The sequence below is a fragment of the Lissotriton vulgaris genome, chromosome 1_1, assembly GCF_964263255.1.
Source record: "Lissotriton vulgaris chromosome 1_1, aLisVul1.2, whole genome shotgun sequence".
Classification (NCBI taxonomy): Eukaryota; Metazoa; Chordata; class Amphibia; order Caudata; family Salamandridae; genus Lissotriton; species Lissotriton vulgaris.
The window spans coordinates 234063493-234083042 of NC_141685.1; the positions used below are offsets into that span (position 1 = coordinate 234063493).

Sequence of the window (19550 nt, forward strand, 5' to 3'; positions counted from 1 at the left end):
TTTACAGTTCAGGTTGGCCTGTTTACTACTCGAATATGAGTGATATTGTGGTGTGTTCATCTAGACTCATACCCTAGCTAATCTTGAAGTTAAATTTCCCACCAATGAGAAACCAAGGGAGATACCATTTTTGATAGTTATTGCATGTCTAATGCAAGAATAATCACCAGATTATGAGAGTCCAGCAAAAATTACTCATTTTCGCCCAACGTGGGGCTCAAACCCACAACCCTGAGATTAAGAGTCTCATGCTCCACCGACTGAGCTAGCCGGACTCCCACTTCAAGATGGTATGCAGACTAATCATTTTTTATGAAGGAAATCCATTCCTGGACAATTTTTGGGAGTTATTGCAGGTCTAATGCAAGATTAATCTCCATATTATGAGAGTCAATGCAATATTCAGGCAAAAATTACTTGTTTTCGCCCAACGTGGGGCTCGAACCCACGACCATGAGATTAAGAGTCTCATGCTCTACCGACTGAGCTAGCCGGGCTCTCTCCTTAAGACAGTATGCAGACCAATCCCTTTTTGTGAAGAAAATCAAATCCTGGATATTCCTCTACTCTTGTTTTGCATGGAAAGCCAGATTTAGACATCCTTCAGAGGACAGAGTGTCAAAAAAAATAAGAGAAAATGAAAATGGAAGTTGTGAGAACTTCATTTTGAGATTGCATAAGAAGTCAAATTCCTCTCACATGCTAAAGAATACCTGAACCCTTTTGATTAAACCACTTTAGTTGTTATAATGAGACCATATTTGAAAGCCATCTGTGATTTTTCTGTTCTTACTCTGCAATGACCTTGGCAATGTGTGGTAAATATTTAATTACCGTCTTAATTTCTATGCAGGTAAGTACTAAAAATAGAATAACTCAATCGGAAAGAAAGACGCAGAGTCCGTGGTGTTAGAGTTCTTAGGGGTTTTATTCCTTAAAAAGGAATGGTTCTTGAACCGGATATCGTGTTCCTGACACCACTGGGGTTCAGGAAGGGATAGAGCATACTTTATTGACAAGACATAACTTTTATACTTAAATCATATAATGGTAACCAATACAGTAGGCGTAACAGCTGAGAGAGACAAGATAAAAGCATACACGTGTTAGCAATACGTAATCAAAAAGGCGTGACCTAGGCGTGTGTGCTAGAAACGTCACATGAAAGTGTCACAAGAAGGTGGGTACATAGCAGAATCTTGCAATGTCAGCAGAAATCTGAGGTCTGGATGCGCGCGCAGCTGCATGACGTGTGATTGACGTGGAGCTGGAGGGTGCAGGGGACTTGACATTTACACTAGCGGAAAGAGACAGAAGTCTGGCATGTCAGATCAACTCGAACCTATATCATATCTGATATCTGATGTTTGGGAACCATATTATCTAGAGGGAAAGGTCTCTTGGGCAGAGGCTATTCTATACTGACTGTGAGTGCGTGTATAAGCGTCTACGTGTCTGCATGAGATGCGAGGGGCCATGGTAACGGGAGCTATGAATTACTTGCACGGAGACAGTGAGGCCGGGCCCTTTGCTCTGCAGCTGGAAGGATGTTTACTTGAACTAGTAGGCAGGAATGTATTTTTTGAGGAGCGGAGCAGATAATTCGAAGGTTGAATACAGTCTTGGCAGGCAACAGGCTGAGCTAAGTGCCGTTAGCCGCGAAGGGAGTAAGGTAGAGGTCACAGATACAGAGGCAGGCCCAGGCTGAGGCATTCAGAGTCAGAAAGCAGGAAAAGGCTTGATGGCAGAATTCAGGGCCTACTTCGCCTGGGCTGGGAAACGTGTAAAGTACACTACATAAAGACGTTGGCACGGCATACTTAGAAACGGAGTATTCAACCCGTTCAGGGTGGATCTGAAAGAGGACATGTTAACGTTGGACGCAAATGTATTTGCGTCTTCATAGCTGGCACAGGAGGGAAGTTACATGCACTTTAAGCTTGTACATGGAGACGGTGGGGTACACGTTAGGGAACATTTCTTGACCATAAAATTTATATTTCCTCATTCCCTCCTTGTTCCCTACGGACCCTTCATGATATATCAATCCTCATGAACCGATCAGTCTGTTCATGTAACATCATTTGCTCTTCTTTCTTCTTTTCGCGTTTTGAGTGGAAACTTGAATGCGGAATACATGATGTGGCGCACAGACCACAAATCGCTGGCCCACATTGTAGGCACAGGCAGCAACTGAATACTATGAGAAGGGCAATGCCTAGGAAGGATAGGATCTTCCATCCCCAAGCGGTCAACGTTGTCCAGAACCAACCGGACCAAGTCCAGGTGCCTGGATTCTGATGTATCAAACTTGCAATTTTATGAAGACGTGTGATAGCTTTATATACTGTTGGCGCGTTTTCTGGAATGAAAACACAGCAACTTGACCCGATGACCTTACAGGCTCCGCCCCCTATCCGCTAGGATGACGTCAATAACAAGACGATTTTGAAGAACAACAACCCGCATGGCAGATTGCTCCTCTGTTAAGTTGCCTAGAGCGGAAGTAGTTTCATTCACTACTGCTTCGAGGGTTCTAGTTAATTTTCGTATCAGTTTACTATTAAAGACGGTACCTAAGTAGGGGAAGAAACCTTTATTGAAATCTGTGTATTGCTCCCATGCCGTTTCAGTATAGTCGACAATCGGGAGATCTCTTCGGAGTCTAGTGGTTACTAGATTTGTATTTCTGTGATAATCAGGAGGGGCTAGGAAAACAGGTGGCAGAAGGAATGCAATGTAACAGGTACCATCCCAATCTGGAGGTAAGCGTATGTATGCGGTATGGCCACAAACAATGTAGGAATGGCGAGTAGCTCTAAATGTAGACCTGCCTTGATCACTGAATTCGACCACAGTAGTACATTTACTATGACCTAAGTGTACTGAACCCTTCTTTCTGACACATAAGTCACCCGTGACTGGTAATACTGACATAGCAGGGAGAACTGGTGCAGCTTCGGACTCAACAGTAAGAATCATGAGGTTAATTGTGTAATTACCTAATCCATATACTTCATTTTCTAGATCAGTTCCTGTCCTAGTGGGAAGTCCCTTCTTGTCAGGGTAACAGGCGTTAAGCAAAACTAAGTTCAGGTTTCCCCAAACCCAATTTCCTTCGAAAACAGCAATATCAGAATCTAAAGAATTAATTCATCTAAACCATGCTCCACATGAGCCATTGTGAGTGAACGGGTATGGAAAAAGGGGCAGAACTCCCTTGTATTTCTGATAGGGAGGGAGTCGGCCACATATCCAACAGTTTGTAGCATTATTAGTCTGATGGGAGTGATGTAACATACTAATGAATGTGTTGTTGCGCAGCGCAAGTCTGTAAGATAACTCGTGAGGGGGTAATTCGCTAAAAGAATGTTCGGCAGTGACATTGTAAGCAGATTGGGTATGCTTGAAGATAGGGTAATATATATGCAGCAATATACTGGCAACAATCGTCAGAAGGCTTAGAAAAAACATAACCAATAATGTCACTATACAGTGACTACGAAGTGATTTACAATATGCATGTTTCTTGAGTTGTCTCTCTCTCTCTCTATCTCGGTCTAGGGGATACATGTCAGAAACTAATTTAACCGATTCACCTAGGGGAGGACTTAAACAATTAAACTGTCTGACTTGCTAGACCGCAATTTTAATTTATACTCCTCTTGCGGAGCTTTCTCTCTCTTAGGAACTTTAAAGTCACTAGAATCGGGGCAGTCCTTTGAGGGGGTGGAGGAGTCAGTTTCTGGCAACAGTTCATTACACTTTTTAATGTGACTCGTATGGATCCACCCCTTTCGGCCCTCCACCTTGATTGCAGTCCTCGTGGTCAGAAGGACGAGCTTCGGCTCCTGCCGGCGGGGCTCCAGCGGACTCCTCCTATCGAAATTTCGTATCAGGACAGTATCACCAGGACGGACATCGTGTGGCTTCACATCAGTGTTGTCAGGAAAGGCTGCGGCAACCTGTGAACGACATGATTGGAGTGCAGACATCAAGGAGGCAAGGTAATCTGTCAGCATATTACAATCAACATCGGTTATTTTCTTAGGCATAGGCGTCCCCCACATATTTGGTGGTCGGCCAAAGACCACCTCATACGGGGATAGTCCTGATCTCGAATGGGGGACCATTCTCATGTAGAATAGTGCAACTGGCAGGGCGACTATCCAGTCGACCCCTTTCTCTTTACATATGTTGGCGAGACGTGTCTTCAATGTCTGATTGTGTCTTTCTACAAGGCCAGCTGCCTTGGGATGTCGGACGCAATGGAATTTCCACTGGTATCCTAACAAGAGTGAAACCTGCTTCATGAGCTCGGATGAGAATGGTTGTCCGTTATCTGAGTACACGATACGAGGCAAGCCGTACCGTGGGAAGAATTCACAAACCAGCTGCTTAGCAGTGGTCGGGGCAGTGTAATCTGGGACTGGATATGCTTCGGTCCAACGGGAAAGTGCACAAACAACTACGAGGACGTACTTGAATCCTCAACAACGGTCCATCTGGATATAATCCATCTGGAGGACTTCAAAAGGGTGATCGGGAGGATGAAATCCACCTTGCTCTACAGGGACGCTTTTACCTGGATTGAACTGACAACAGATCATGCAAGTACGCACTTTCTGTTTTGCGGCTGCTCGTAAATGTTTGTTGTACCAGAGATTCTGTAAACTGTCTAACATAGCTTTTTCTCCTAGGTGTGCTGGACTATGTGCTGTATTTATTATGACTTGAACCATAGAATCGGGGAGAAACCATGTAGATTTTCCCTTCGTCATCCATCCCTGATCTGTCTGGATCCCTCCTAGTTCAGTCCATTTCTTGATTTCATCTGGAGTAGCATGTGTCTGAATATCGATTACATCTAGTGTGGGATCCCTAACTGTCATACAATGTGTCGGCACTATTGTCTTTGTCACATCAGTTGTCTGGGTGTGAGTCAATGCTGTATGTTTTGCTGTTTGGTCTGCCAGGTCGTTACCCTGGGAAATAGAGTCTGTAACTTTAGTATGTGCTTTACACTTCATGATAGAAATGCCTGAAGGCAGATGTATTGCTTCTAACAGTGCTTGAATAAGGGGACCGTGTTGGATCTTGGCACCGTGAGAGGTCAAGAAACCTCGTTCTTGCCATAACACTCTGAAGTCGTGTACGACTCCGAAAGCATAACGTGAATCTGTGTATATGTTAACATTTCTGTTCTTGGCTAGTATACAAGCTCGGGTCAGAGCGATAAGCTCTGCTGCTTGAGCGGACAGTGTATCAATACGATGTGTTTCTTTAACTTCAGTTTCAGTGGTCACTGCATACGCGGCCACTAATTCTCCTGTGCTTGTTCTCATACATGAACCATCCACGTAAAGTGTCAGGTCTGGATTTGTCAGTGGAACATCTGTTAAGTCTCGTCGGGGCTTTGTTACTGCATTAATGATTTCTATACAATCATGCGGGGCTGAATCTGTCGTAATTGAAGGTAACAATGTTGCAGGATTTAGAATGTTACAGCGTCTGATTTCTATGTGTGGCTGGAATAGCGTCAATTCATAACCTGTCAGTCGTGCTATAGTCAAATGTTGAGTCTTGGTTCGGTTTAAAAGAACCTCTACAGAATGTGGAACTTGTACTGTCAATGGATGTCCTAATACAATTGAGTCACTCTGTCTTATTGCTAGGGCTGTCGCTGCAACTGATTTTAAGCACGCAGGGAGTGCCTGGGCTACTGAATCCAATGTACTTGAAAAATAAGCACAAGGCTTATGTGAACCTGCTTGATCTTGAGTGAGGACAGACAACGCTGTACCATCACGTTCTGTAACAAAAAGTGTAAAAGGTTTGCTGTAACATGGTGTCACTAAAACTGGTGCTTGACATAAAGCTTTCTTTAATTCCTCAAAGGCCTGTGTATGTTCCTGAGTCCAAGGGAGGGCAGTCGAAGTCGCTGCCTCCTGTGTTGTCAACTGAATGAGTGGCTTAGCTAGAAATGCATATTGAGGAATCCATTGTCTGCAGTACGAGGTGAGGCCGATAAAGGCCCGCACTTCCTTTTGTGTCTGGGGTTGTGGCATGTTTACAATTAACTGGATGCGATCAGGAGTGAGCTGTCTCCCCACTTTGGACAGCAAGTGACCCAGGTACACAACTTGCTGAACACAGAATTGTAGCTTCGAAGGAGACACCTTGTGTCCCTTGTCGGCCAGAAAATGTAAAACTGTCAGTGATGCTTGTTCACATTCGGGTTCACTTCGTGCGGTGATCAGCAGATCATCGACGTACTGTAGTAAGGCAGTGTTAACTGGCATTTGGATACAATCAAGTTGTCTTTTCAGTGCTTGGCTATAGATGCTGGGGCTTTCTGTGAATCCTTGAGGTGCACATGAAAATTTGAAACTTCGTCCATTTAAACTGAATCCGAAGAGATATTGGCTCTCTGGATCAATGGGCACACTGAAGAAGGCGTTCTTGAGGTCAATTACGGTAAAGAACGTCGCTTCTGAATCAATAGCAGTCAATAAGGATGAGATGTCGGGAACCACAGGGTACTGTGGAACAATACATTTATTCAGTTCTCGTAAATCAATCACCAGCTGATATACTGGCGGTGCATTGGGATCAGTACGTTTAAGAATCGGAATGATAGGAGAATTACAGATATTGGAGTCGGTCTCTACGACCACTCCTTGGGCAATGAGCTCTTCAACGATTTCCAGTAAAGCCACTACAGCATCGGGTGGTAACTTGTATTGTCTGATTCGTGGTAAAACAACTCCTGGTTTGAGTGTAACACGGTATGGTGTAATGTGCATGCAACCTACATCGGTTGGGCCTTGTGCCCACAGGTGTTTCGGTAAATTTTTCAATCTGACATCAAACTCTCGTAATACATAGTGACCCTTAAAGTCACGCAGGAAAAGTCTAACTCCTTCCGGAGAACAACATATCACAGCCCCTAGAGCCTTCAATGTTTTGATACCTAACAAGTTTTCTGGACATGATTTCGTGAGTAACAAGTCTGTAACGCGTGATAATGGACCTACTGCTAGGGGGACTGGTTTCGATACTTCATTTACAATAGGCTGTCCTGAAAAACCAAGGGAAACATTCTGTGAGCCTGAGAGGGGTGCCCCTGGGACTTCATCATGGCTGATCGTTGTGCGGCTTGCCCCTGTGTCAATTAAAAACTTTCTGTCTTTTCCCAATACTTGACTGTGTACATAAGGACCCTCTTGATCTACAGGAATCTCAATAAGAGGCAAGCCAACCTCCCTCTCTAGGCTGTTTCATGTGTATCGCTGATAATCGGGATAATCAGATTGGGCATACTGGTTCATCTGTCGTGAAACTTGCTGCGTCGCGGCAATGGGTTGTGGCTGTGATACCGCTGCGGTCTGTGCTGTATGTGGTGGAGCATGCATAGGCTGTGAATTCTGTGAAGTCTGTGGCTGAACTTGGTCTTGTCTAGGCTAACGCGGTCTTTCTTTAGTTTTACCTGTTGATATATTGTGTTTCAGGACTGGACATTCATGTACGTAGTGACCTGGCTGTTTGCAATAGTTACATGTCCCTTTAACGGGAGCTGCCGAATTACCTGTCTGGGTCGCACCCTTTCTCTGGCCGTCGGCTGGAACCGACTGGGCCACTAACATTTTCATTTTCGTGTCTTTCATACGTCTCTGTTCGTGATCCTGTTCTTCTCTAATTCTGTTCTGGTGGTATTGTAACATTTGTAACATCTGGGATGGCGTATTTGCTTGCCATGTACTTTCAACTTTATATACACGGTTCTTAACTTGTGTCAGGGAATTCTCGACTAATTTCGTTACAAAAAGATGTGGGTATGACTCGCTACCTGGTTTCAGGCCACTATTAATAATGAAACATTTCTCGAATCTTGAATAGAAGTCACTAGTATCTTCATCGTGTTTCTGTTTACAGGCTGAGATTGCGTCCCAGTCTTCCTTTTTAGTTGTCAATAATCTTGGCAAAACCTGTACTATTAAACCTGGTAATGCTTTAGCTTTGTCCCCAAGGCCTAGCCCTGGGGTACGGCCTTTTTCCTCGTCTTCTATTTCAGTCCATATAATCTTTTTATATCCCACCTCCCATTCTTTTTCCTTCAGTTTCTTGTAAATGCCGGTGGGCAGCAGTACTTTTAACAATTTCATGATATCCGTATACGTGTAATCTCCCATGAGTAACATGTCTTTAAGTTCTCTGTGAAAACCTGCAGGGTCTTTATCATGACAGGGTACTAGTTTCTTCATTTCTAACAATTCCAACTTTGTTAAAGGTGTGTACACAAACACACGTTCCAAGGCATGATTGGCATTCATAACTGGGTGTACTTCTCGTAAAGGATTCTGCCTGTCAAAATGACACATTTTTCTTTCTGGGGGCGGAGCTGAAACATATTGTGGGCCTAAGAAAGCGTTATATTTGCGTTGTTGTTCTAGAATTATTTGAATTAATCTGGTACTTAGGCCTCTCCATCTATTCATAAGTAGCGCTTCTAATGTATCCGGTAAGGGACCTGGATCAGAATGTTGTTGTCTGTATAACGTGATGAGATGCTGAATCATGTATACACCAGCTAATTTCTGCTCGTCTGGGGAAAGGTTCAGAAATGTCTGTGCTACTGTATCATCATTGTATGTGCTAGGATTGTCAGCCCATAGCACTGCTGACCGGGCTAGTTCTTGTTCATCCATAGAATTGAGTACATGGTACCCCATTTGTTCTTGAAGAATTTTATCGGTAACCTGAAACAGATATTCAGGAGAACTCGGTTTTGATATGCCAGAGAGAAAAACTCTCTTGCTCTCTGGGCGAATGCCTTTCCTAAGATAATTTCCCTTACCTACATACGCTATCATTTCTTTAGCCGTGTCTGGTTCTTCAGGTCCTTCCTCCTCGGAGGAGTCATTCCTGTCACTTTCTTTTTCTTTTTCTTTTTCGTGTATTTCTATTACTGCTTTTCTAATTTTCTTGTACATACTTGCTATACAATTCAGTTTATCATGGTTTCCGTCGGCTATATTTTGACCCCACTTGTTTAGTGCTTCCATCTCTTCCTGGTCTACTCCAGGCCTGTCTCGTTCTCTTATTAAGCAATTTATGAAGAAACGTAATATACAACCTTGAGTGTCAACTTTCTGGTGAGCCAGGGCCTCTTTAATACTTTCAGGATTTTCCCCAGTCTGGATAAAGTGATATATTCTATCTAGGTGTTCAGTCATTCCTGGAAATAACACTAGGTAATCTGCAACTTTTCGTAAGCGTAGTGATGCTAACAACATTCTGTCGTCTTTACCGGGTACTGGATCGTATCTGCAAATTGGAAGGGGTTCTTTAAGCATGTCTTAACGTGGTGTTTGCGGTGTACGTTGCTTCATTATGTCCCTAAAGTTCAATCTGTGTGTTGTCGGCGGAGTCTGGAGACCTCCTGTCGCACCTCCTGTAGCGGAGGCTTGAAAATTGTATGTCTGTGGAGTCGGTATCTGTACCTGACCTTGTCTCTTACTAGGATCAGGTGCAAATGGATTTAGTGTGTCAATCTTAGATGTGGGAAGTGGTGGAGGTGGAGGAGCAGGCGGAGCAGGCTGTCGAACGGGTGAACCTTGTTGCGGTAATGGCTGGATATTGTCTTGGAGCGGATTGCCACCTCCGTCACCGTCAGTAGGCGGTACATGGGCACGTGGATTGGTGTAAGCGGGTGCTACATCGTCTAGATAGGAAGCAAGGAATATGTCTTTGGTGGTCCTGTGACTTACTTTAGTCGGAACCAATGGTGGCGGCAGATCTTTCGGTATTTCTGAAGTGGCTTCAGGCAAACCCTCGGCCACTAAGTACATGCCATTTACAAGATTGTTTCGCATGCGGTCTACTTGTTCTGCTTTTACTCGGATCCCTTCATTAACTAATTCGTTTTCTCGGACTCTATCCGACTCTTCTCTATGTCTGTCTTCTTTTCGGAGTGCTTTTTCGGCTCGTTTATGTGATTCTTTACGCCAAAATTCTATGGCGTCTTTCTGAGATTGTCTGGCTTTCTTTTTCCATAGCGCTTCTTCTACCTTCATGATGCACTCGGCATCCCATGTTCCTGTAACGGGCCATCTGTGTCTCTCCTCTAGGTGCTTGGTATAATCGGCCCATAAATCTAGATACAGTATGGCATCTAAGCCATGCTTATGATATATAAAATATCCAGGAGTGTCCCTAGGGGGGATAGGAATGTCTTCCTCTAGTATCCCTTTCCTAGTTCCTATCTGTCTTAATTTTTTGAAAAATGGCATCTTGTTACTTAGTACTGGATACTCGATACTTGTTACTTACTCTGAACACAGCTAGTTACACATAAACACAATAATGTACATCAAACAATCACTCATACCATGACATTAATTACATGAAAACATTTTGAACATATATGACTACCCACGATACTAGATGTACTGCTAAACAGCACAGATACACTGTTGAGAACAGTGCAAGAACTTGAATAACTGATGTACTGCTAAACAGTACAGATACACTGTCTAAAACAGTGCAGACCGTGTTTGTGTACCCAAACCCGTCTTTACCGGATACATAATAATGCACCCGTCTAGATGCGTCCCCAGCAATGGTACTCACCGGGAAGCACGGAACAGAAGGCCTCGGAAAACTCGACTGGACTGGACCGGACTGGACTCGACTCGGCTCGATACGTGAATACTTCGGAACTGGTGGGCCTCTTGACACCTCGGACCTTGCTTCTTTCGGCTAGGCTCTGGTCGGGATCCTCCGCACTCCTCACCGCCTCGTCTGGGTGCTGATCGCAGTCTCCGTCACCTCCGTAGGCCTGAGGGAGATACAGGAAATCCTGCGGGTACGCGTAATTGTCCGTCTTGACTTATGGCAGGGGGCAAAGGTTGCAACGCACCAACCGGCGCGTAAGGTGGGGGAGGGGTCCCTATTCGGGCGCCAAAATAATGTGGTAAATATTTAATTACCGTCTTAATTTCTATGCAGGTAAGTACTAAAAATAGAATAACTCAATCGGAAAGAAAGACGCAGAGTCCGTGGTGTTAGAGTTCTTAGGGGTTTTATTCCTTAAAAAGGAATGGTTCTTGAACCGGATATCGTGTTCCTGACACCACTGGGGTTCAGGAAGGGATAGAGCATACTTTATTGACAAGACATAACTTTTATACTTAAATCATATAATGGTAACCAATACAGTAGGCGTAACAGCTGAGAGAGACAAGATAAAAGCATACACGTGTTAGCAATACGTAATCAAAAAGGCGTGAACTAGGCGTGTGTGCTAGAAACGTCACATGAAAGTGTCACAAGTAGGTGGGTACATAGCAGAATCTTGCAATGTCAGCAAAAATCTGAGGTCTGCATGCGCGCACAGCTGCATGACGTGTGATTGACATGGAGCTGGAGGGTGCAGGGGACTTGACATTTACACTAGCGGAAAGAGACAGAAGTCTGGCATGTCAGATCAACTCGAACCTATATCATATCTGATATCTGATGTTTGGGAACCATATTATCTAGAGGGAAAGGTCTCTTGGGCAGAGGCTATTCTATACTGACTGTGAGTGCTAGTATAAGCGTCTACGTGTCTGCATGAGATGCGAGGGGGCATGGGCCTACCATGGTAACGGGAGCTATGAATTACTTGCACGGAGACAGTGAGGCCGGGCCCTTTGCTCTGCAGCTGGAAGGATGTTTACTTGAACTAGTAGGCAGGAATGTATTTTTTGAGGAGCGGAGCAGATAATTCGAAGGTTGAATACAGTCTTGGCAGGCAACAGGCTGAGCTAAGCGCCGTTAGCCGCGAAGGGAGTAAGGTAGAGGTCACAGATACAGAGGCAGGCCCAGGCTGAGGCATTCAGAGTCAGAAAGCAGGAAAAGGCTCGATGGCAGAATTCAGGGCCTACTTCGCCTGGGCTGGGAAACGTGTAAAGTACACTACATAAAGACGTTGGCACGGCATACTTAGAAACGGAGTATTCAACCCGTTCAGGGTGGATCTGAAAGAGGACATGTTAACGTTGGACGCAAATGTATTTGCATCTTCATAGCTGGCACAGGAGGGAAGTTACATGCACTTTAAGCTTGTACATGGAGACGGTGGGGTACACGTTAGGGAACATTTCTTGACCATAAAATTTATATTTCCTCAAATGACAAGTTAAAAATAAAATGTATGCAAATTTTATAATGGAGAATGCGGGCATCGAGCCCGCTACCTCTCGCATGCTAAGCGAGCGCTCTACCATTTGAGCTAATTCCACTGTGTGTTTAATCTGCATAACATGAAAAAAGTAACCTCACTGCCTTCCACACTTTATTTGAAGTCCAATTGCCCATAACAGTGTTCAGTTCACTCCTAACTTATGCCTTACCTCCACTTATGGGATGTTTTACAGTTCAGGTTGGCCTGTTTACTACTCGAATATGAGTGATATTGTGGTGTGTTCATCTAGACTCATACCCTACCTAATCTTGAAGTTAAATTTCCCACCAATGAGAAACCAAGGGAGATACCATTTTTGATATTTATTGCATGTCTAATGCAAGAATAATCACCAGATTATGAGAGTCCAGCAAAAATTACTAATTTTCGCCCAACGTTGAGCTCGAACCCACGACCCTGAGATTAAGAGTCTCATGCTCTACCGACTGAGCTAGCCGGGCTCCCACTTCAAGATGGTATGCAGACTAATCATTTTTTATGAAGGAAATCCATTCCTGGACAATTTTTGGGAGTTATTGCAGGTCTAATGCAAGATTAATCTCCATATTATGAGAGTCAATGCAATATTCAGGCAAAAATTACTCGTTTTCGCCCAACGTGGGGCTCGAACCCATGACCTTGAGATTAAGAGTCTCATGCTCTACCGACTGAGCTAGCCGGGCTCTCTCCTTAAGACAGTATGCAGACCAATCCCTTTTTGTGAAGAAAATCAAATCCTGGATATTCCTCTACTCTTGTTTTGCATGGAAAGCCAGATTTATACATCCTTCAGAGGACAGAGTGTCAAAAAAAATAAGAGAAAATAAAAATGGAAGTTGTGAGAACTTCATTTTGAGATTGCATAAGAATTCAAATTCCTCTCACATGCTAAAGAATACCTGAACCCTTTTGATTAAACCACTTTAGTTGTTATAATGAGACCATATTTGAAAGCCATCTGTGATTTTTCTGTTCTTACTCTGCAATGACCTTGGCAATGACAAGTTAAAAATAAAATGTATGCAAATTTTATTATGGAGAATGCGGGCATCGATCCCGCTACCTCTTGCATGCTAAGCGAGCGCTCTACCATTTGAGCTAATTCCCCTGTGTGTTTAATCTGCATAACATGAAAAAAATAACCTTACTGCCTTCCGCACTTTATTTGAAGTCCAATTGCCCATAACAGTGTTCAGTTCACTCCTAACTTATGCCTTACCTCCACTTATGGGATTTTTTACAGTTCAGGTTGGCCTGTTTACTACTCGAATATGAGTGATATTGTGGTGTGTTCATCTAGACTCATACCCTACCTAATCTTGAAGTTAAATTTCCCACCAATGAGAAACCAAGGGAGATACCATTTTTTTTTTAAGTTTGAAAGCTTTATTAGAGAAGAATAGGTAATACAATAAGGTGACATCAGCAAAATATGAGAAAAAAGGTATACGATGGGATAAAGTAAATAGAAGCAGCCAATATCACAATGAAAAACAAAGCATTTTGAATTATTGGGAAGGGAGGAGGGGGGAAGGGGGGAGAGAGGGAAAGAAAACATGGTATTTATCATAGAAGATGGATAAGTAAAAATAGAAAATACATTAAATGTCAATCAAAAAGCACATTAAAAACCATCATATTCAGTAATTGCATGAATGAAGAATATGTAGTAAAGGAGATCAATATAAAGCTAAATAATTACAATATTAAGACTGAAAAATATCATAAAAACTGCAGGCAAGAGTACATGTGTTCAGGGGGGCTTGAAATTATCCGAAGAAAGTGGAGAGTAACTCTTTTTGGCAGATTGATCGAGGTATAGAGTAAGAGGTAGCCAGTAAAGTTCAACATTTCGGGAAGGTTTGCAGGAGGAAGCAAAGGCAACATCAAGTCTGTGTGATTGACATACAAGATTCCACCAACAATTTAGAGACAATTTGTTCAAAGATTTCAAATTAGAGACGATATGTTGTAATGCAAGAGCCAGCATAAGATCAAAAAGACCGTGAGAATGTGGGGGGAGAGCTAAATCTTCTGAAAGGCTACCAAGAAATACAAAAGAAATGGAGAATTGAATAGAGACGTTAAAAATACGAGAAAGGCGAGAGAATATCTGAGACCAGAAAATACGAGTTGAAGGACAGAAAAAGAAGAGGTGCAAAAGATCTGCAGAGGGAGCATTACAGGTCCAACAAGTAGATACAGAATCGGGTTGAAAGCGAGAGATAGAAAGAGGAGAAAGGTATAGTCTGTGGTAAAAGAAAAATAGGGATTGAGTGAGAGAGGCAGTACGGGAAATCTTCAAGGATCTCGCCCATATTTTGTCCCAAAGAGAAGTCGGCCATGAGGAATGTAAATCCGTTTCCCAAGACAATTCCAATTTTGATTTGAGACGATCTGGGTTGGGGGCTGAGAAGTACCGGTAAATGATGGAAGCTTTAGGAGTTGTAGAAAGGACAGTGAGTAGAGAGGAAGCCGAGGCTGATAGGTCTTCAGAGGGGAGAGAGTAAAAACGATCTAGAATGGTTTCCATAAGGATAGGGAATTTCTTTGCAAAAGAAGGAGGGCAGTGGAATTGAGAACGAAATTTAGGAAATGAGCAAGGGGATGACCCATCAAAAAGATGATGTACCCAAATGATACCTTTCGCTCTCCATGAGGGCCATGCAATATGTCTGTTGTTAATTAATAGAAGTGAATTGTACCATATAGGCAATAGTAGGAAGGATTCCTGCGACACTGAGGTAGGTGAAACTAAAGGGCGTAGAAGAGAAGAAGTATGCTTGAATAAAAGGGGATTAAGGCATGGGGCTTTAGAGGTAAAGCGAATTACCTCTTGGAAGGAGTATGGACGCAGTAATTCCTGTTCAACAGAAAGCCAGAGGGGAGAAATAGGGGAGGGTTCCTGAGATAACCAGCGGGAAGCTTGTCGAAGGGAAAAGGACTTATGATAGAGGCGAAAGTCTGGAAAGTTGGTACCACCATTAAGTTTAGATTTACGTAAGTGTAAAAGCGATATGCGGGCTTTTTTCTGCTTCCAAAGAAATTTGGACAACACAGAATCAATGCCACGGAAATATGAGGTTGGAATACGAAGTGGGAGCATGGATAATAAGTAAATCAGAATAGGGGCAATCATCATTCTGATGGAGTCAAGACGGCCCCACCAGGAAAGAAATAGTGGATTCCAAGAGGTGAGTAATGAGTCTATTCTAGAGATGACTGCATTCATGTTGAGTTGAATAGAAGAAGAAATAGAGCTAGAAAAAAGAACACCGAGATATTTAAGTTTTGTAGAATTCCAAGCGAAGCCAGTGGCTGTGAAAAAGTGGGGGAGACAAAATTTGGTTAAAGGAAGGATCTCTGTTTTGTCAGAATTTATTTTGTAACCTGAGACCAAGGAGAATTTCTGAAATTCGTTTAATAAAGCGGGGACTGAGGTAGTCGGGTCTGAAAAAAATAAAAGGATATCGTCAGCATATGCAGACAATTTAAGATGGTGTTTACCATACGGGAAGCCAGAGATGGATGGATTATTTCGTATGGAAGTAAGGAAGGGTTCAAGCGCCAAAATAAATAAAAGAGGTGATAAGGGACAGCCCTGACGAACTCCACGTTGGAGTGTGAATGGGGAAGTGAGTTGACCATTAACGAGAACAGAGGCTTTGGGCATAGAATATATCAAAGAAATATAAGATATAAATTTGGGATTGAAGCCGTGCCATTTTAAGGAGGCCATGAGAAAGGACCAGTCAACCCGGTCAAAGGCTTTCTCAGCGTCTACTGAAATGGCTGCAAGGGGAATTGATAGGGAAGGGGCTTTACTTAAAACATTAAGGAAGAGTCTAGAATTGTCCGATGTTAAACGGCCTTTAACAAAGCCACATTGTTCTTTCCCTATAAGATGTGGTAGGAGCGGGTCAAGGCGAAGAGGTAATAATTTCGCAAAACTTTTATAGTCAACATTAACTAGAGATATAGGTCGGTAATTTTTACAGAACTTAGGATCTCTACCATCTTTAGGGATAAGGCATATGGTAGCGTCTTGAAAGGAGCCCTGGGCTGATCCAGTAGAACAAAAAGACTGAAAGAGAGATAGAAGTTTGGGTAAGAGGAGGTCTGAAAAGTGTAGGTAAAATTCAACTGGGAAGCCGTCAGGTCCTGGAGTTTTCCCTTTAGTGAGGGAGGATAGAGCAGAGGATAGTTCGGAAATAGTAAGATCAGAATCAACGGCCGAAATATTAAGGTGGGAAGTATCTGGTTGGGGTATGTTGTCAAAGTAAGATTGAATAAGCTCTGGGGTGGGAGGGTTTTCCGGAGTATATAAAGTCTCATAAAAAGAGTGGAATTGTTCCAAAATTTCTGCATCGGTATGAAGAAGAACATTAGAGGGGGAATAAATAGAATCAATATTAGTTCGTTCTTTACGGGATTTTAAATAGTTAGCTAATAATTTACCTGATTTATTGCGACCTCCATAATATTGCGCGCTGCTCCGGAGGAGAAAAGAGGAAGCAGAGTCTGTGGTAAGCTTGTTAAAGGCAATCTTAGCCTTAAGTAATTCAGGAGACATAATCTTAGCAGAGGAAGTATAGAATTGATGTTCCAGCGATTTAATATGTGCAAGGGTGACTTTACGTTTTTGAAGGAATTTTTTCTTCTTTTTAGAGACAAAATCAATAATAAAACCTCGGGCTGTGGCCTTGAAGGAATCCCAAAGAATATGAGGGGGGGTATCAGGTGTAGAGTTAAGATGAAAAAATTCAGAAGCAAAAGAACGAAAAGAGGAGGAAAAAAGGGGATCAGTAAGAAGAGAGGGGTTGAAGCGCCAGCGAGAAGATTTAGGAGTAGGAGGAAGAAGGTCAAAAACAGTAATAATAGGAGCATGGTCAGAGATAACAATCGGTTCAATAGAAGAAGATATAAGGTGTTGAGAAAGAGATGAAGATAGAAAAATATAGTCTAAGCGGGAGAAAGAAGCATGAGGAGGAGAGAAAAAGGAGAAATCCATAACATCTGGGTGAGTGAGTCTCCATGAGTCTACAAGATGAGTTTGGGTGATAGTGTCAAGGAATTGCTTATGTGGTTTGTGAGGAGAAAAACGAACAGAGGATCTACGGTCTAAAAATGGGTCAATGATCTGGTTACAATCTCCACCTAATAGAAAAGCATCATCTTTATATTGAATACATTTTGCTATAATGGAGGGCCAAAAAGAGGAGTCAAAACATGTAGGACCATAAACATTGAATATCGTAAGTGGGATATCGTTAATTATTAGTTTAGCTAAAACCCAGCGCCCCTCGTCATCCTTTTCTTCTAGAACTACTTTACACTGGAGTCGTTTATGAATCAAAATAGCCACCCCATTCTTTTTTTGAGAAGCAGGAGAAAATAAAACAGTTCCAACCCACAATCGCTTTAGCTTTAAAGATTCAATATCAGATAGGTGGGTTTCTTGAATAAGGACAATATCTGGATTGTAAGAGAAAAGGTGGGAGAATACTCTTTGCCTTTTGATAGGGTGGTTAAATCCTTTCACATTCCATGAAACAACTTTGAAGGTGAAAGCTTATTAAACTGATCTAAACCGAGAATTGCAAGAACATACTGTACATGTAGTAATTCAAACTGTAGAAAAATATTAACCATAAAACTCATCAAAAAGGAAGAAGGCAGAACAGGTAGAAAAGGAAGAAGAAAAAGGAAAAGGGAGGGGGAGAGGGGTGGGAACAGGGAAAGAAGATCAGTGGGGAAGGAAGAAGGAAGGAAAGAGAGAATGCATAGAAGACAGTACAAATCCAAAAGGATGACTGTATTAAACATACCTGAAAGGGGAAATATACACATAGGGAAGGTGGGGAGGTGGTGATGCTTTACAAGACGTACGGACCAGGATCAGGAGGAAAACCACATCGAGACCGCACAAAAGGAACATGGAATGGGACAAGATGTTGAAAGGAGTATCCGATACATATCCGTCTGGGGAAGAAAAAGGAAAAAATTGTTAACATACAGAACATGTGACGTAAAAGCACAGGCCCAGAAAGTAGAAAAAGAAAGTAGAGATATATATAGGAGATGCCAGAAAAAGATAAAAGAGAAAAGATACACGAAAAGAGAGTGTGAGAACTGAGATGAGAAGCAAGGAGAATACATGAAGTCAAAGACAAGCCATTAGAAGAACAAACATGTAGACAATAAAAGTCCAATTTCAGCCACTGTTCGAAGCAGAAGAGGAGGCGTCCATCCCTTCTTCACTGTGTAGAAGAAGAAAGTTCCTTAATTCTCCAGGTTCCTGAAATGACCAAGTCTTGTCTCGATAGGTGACTCTGAGAGTACAAGGGTGAAACAAGCCATATCTTGCTCCCAGGGAGCGCAGAGAAGGACGCATAGCCAGAAATTCTTTACGTCTGGAGGCAGTGACATTAGAGACATCCTGAGATAGATATACTCGTTGACCTTGCCAAGACACTTGTTTTTTACTCCTCGCAGCTGAGAGAATCAATAGAAGATCTGTGTATTTCAGGAATAAGATGATGACTCCACGAGGTTTTGAGGAGGAGCCCGTTCTGGCAACTAGTCTATGGGGTCTTTGTATACTAATGGAGGTGGAGGGTGGTAGGTCCAGAAGTTTCGGCAAGAAAGTGGTGAAGAAAGACACTGGATTATCCCCCTCAAGATTTTCCGGCAAATTGTAAATACGGAGGTTATTCCTCCTATTGCGATTTTCCAAATCTTCTGTATGCTTTTGCAGTGAGAGGACCGTTTTTCTAAAGTGTCTATACGTTGTGTATTGGACTGAACTTCAGGAAGGTGCTGTTCAACAGTAGAAAGACGGGCATCCATATTTTCCCATTTATCCTTTAAAAGCTGCATATCTGTACTCGTTTTTTCAATAAATGGGCGCAGCGCGCGCAGTTCCTCTAGAATTTGGTCAGTAGAAGAATTTGAAGGATTGTCTTCTGGCGTAGGAGAATTTTGCTTAAGGCGTTTGCCCGCTGGAGCAGGTGGGGAAGACTTACTAGTGTTGGTATGAGCCAATGATGATTTTTGAGACGTTATTTTCGTAGATGAAGTGGCTCTATTTGTACCAGATGAAGAAGCCCCTGAAGCACTCCCCGATGGTGTGAAGACAAATTGAGGTTTGCGTAATCTGACCATAGAAAGGAATGATCGTGCCACAATGTAGTCTCAATTCCCTGAGGGACAACTAACTAACTTGCCGGATGTGCTAGGTTCTCCCCCTACGCCTAAGGAATGTGTCAAAAACCTGGGAGTTTGGGTGGACTCTGCTTTAAAGTTCACGCACCACACCAAA

General features: G+C 42.8%; 1 non-coding gene across 1 annotated transcript; it reads right to left on the reverse strand.

Annotated features, from left to right (window-relative positions):
- Window positions 1–424: 424 nt before the first annotated feature.
- On the reverse strand, window positions 425–497 carry TRNAK-CUU (transfer RNA lysine (anticodon CUU)). The gene has a single exon. It is a non-coding gene; the product is annotated as a tRNA-Lys (tRNA).
- Between the last annotated feature and the right edge of the window lie 19053 nt (window positions 498–19550).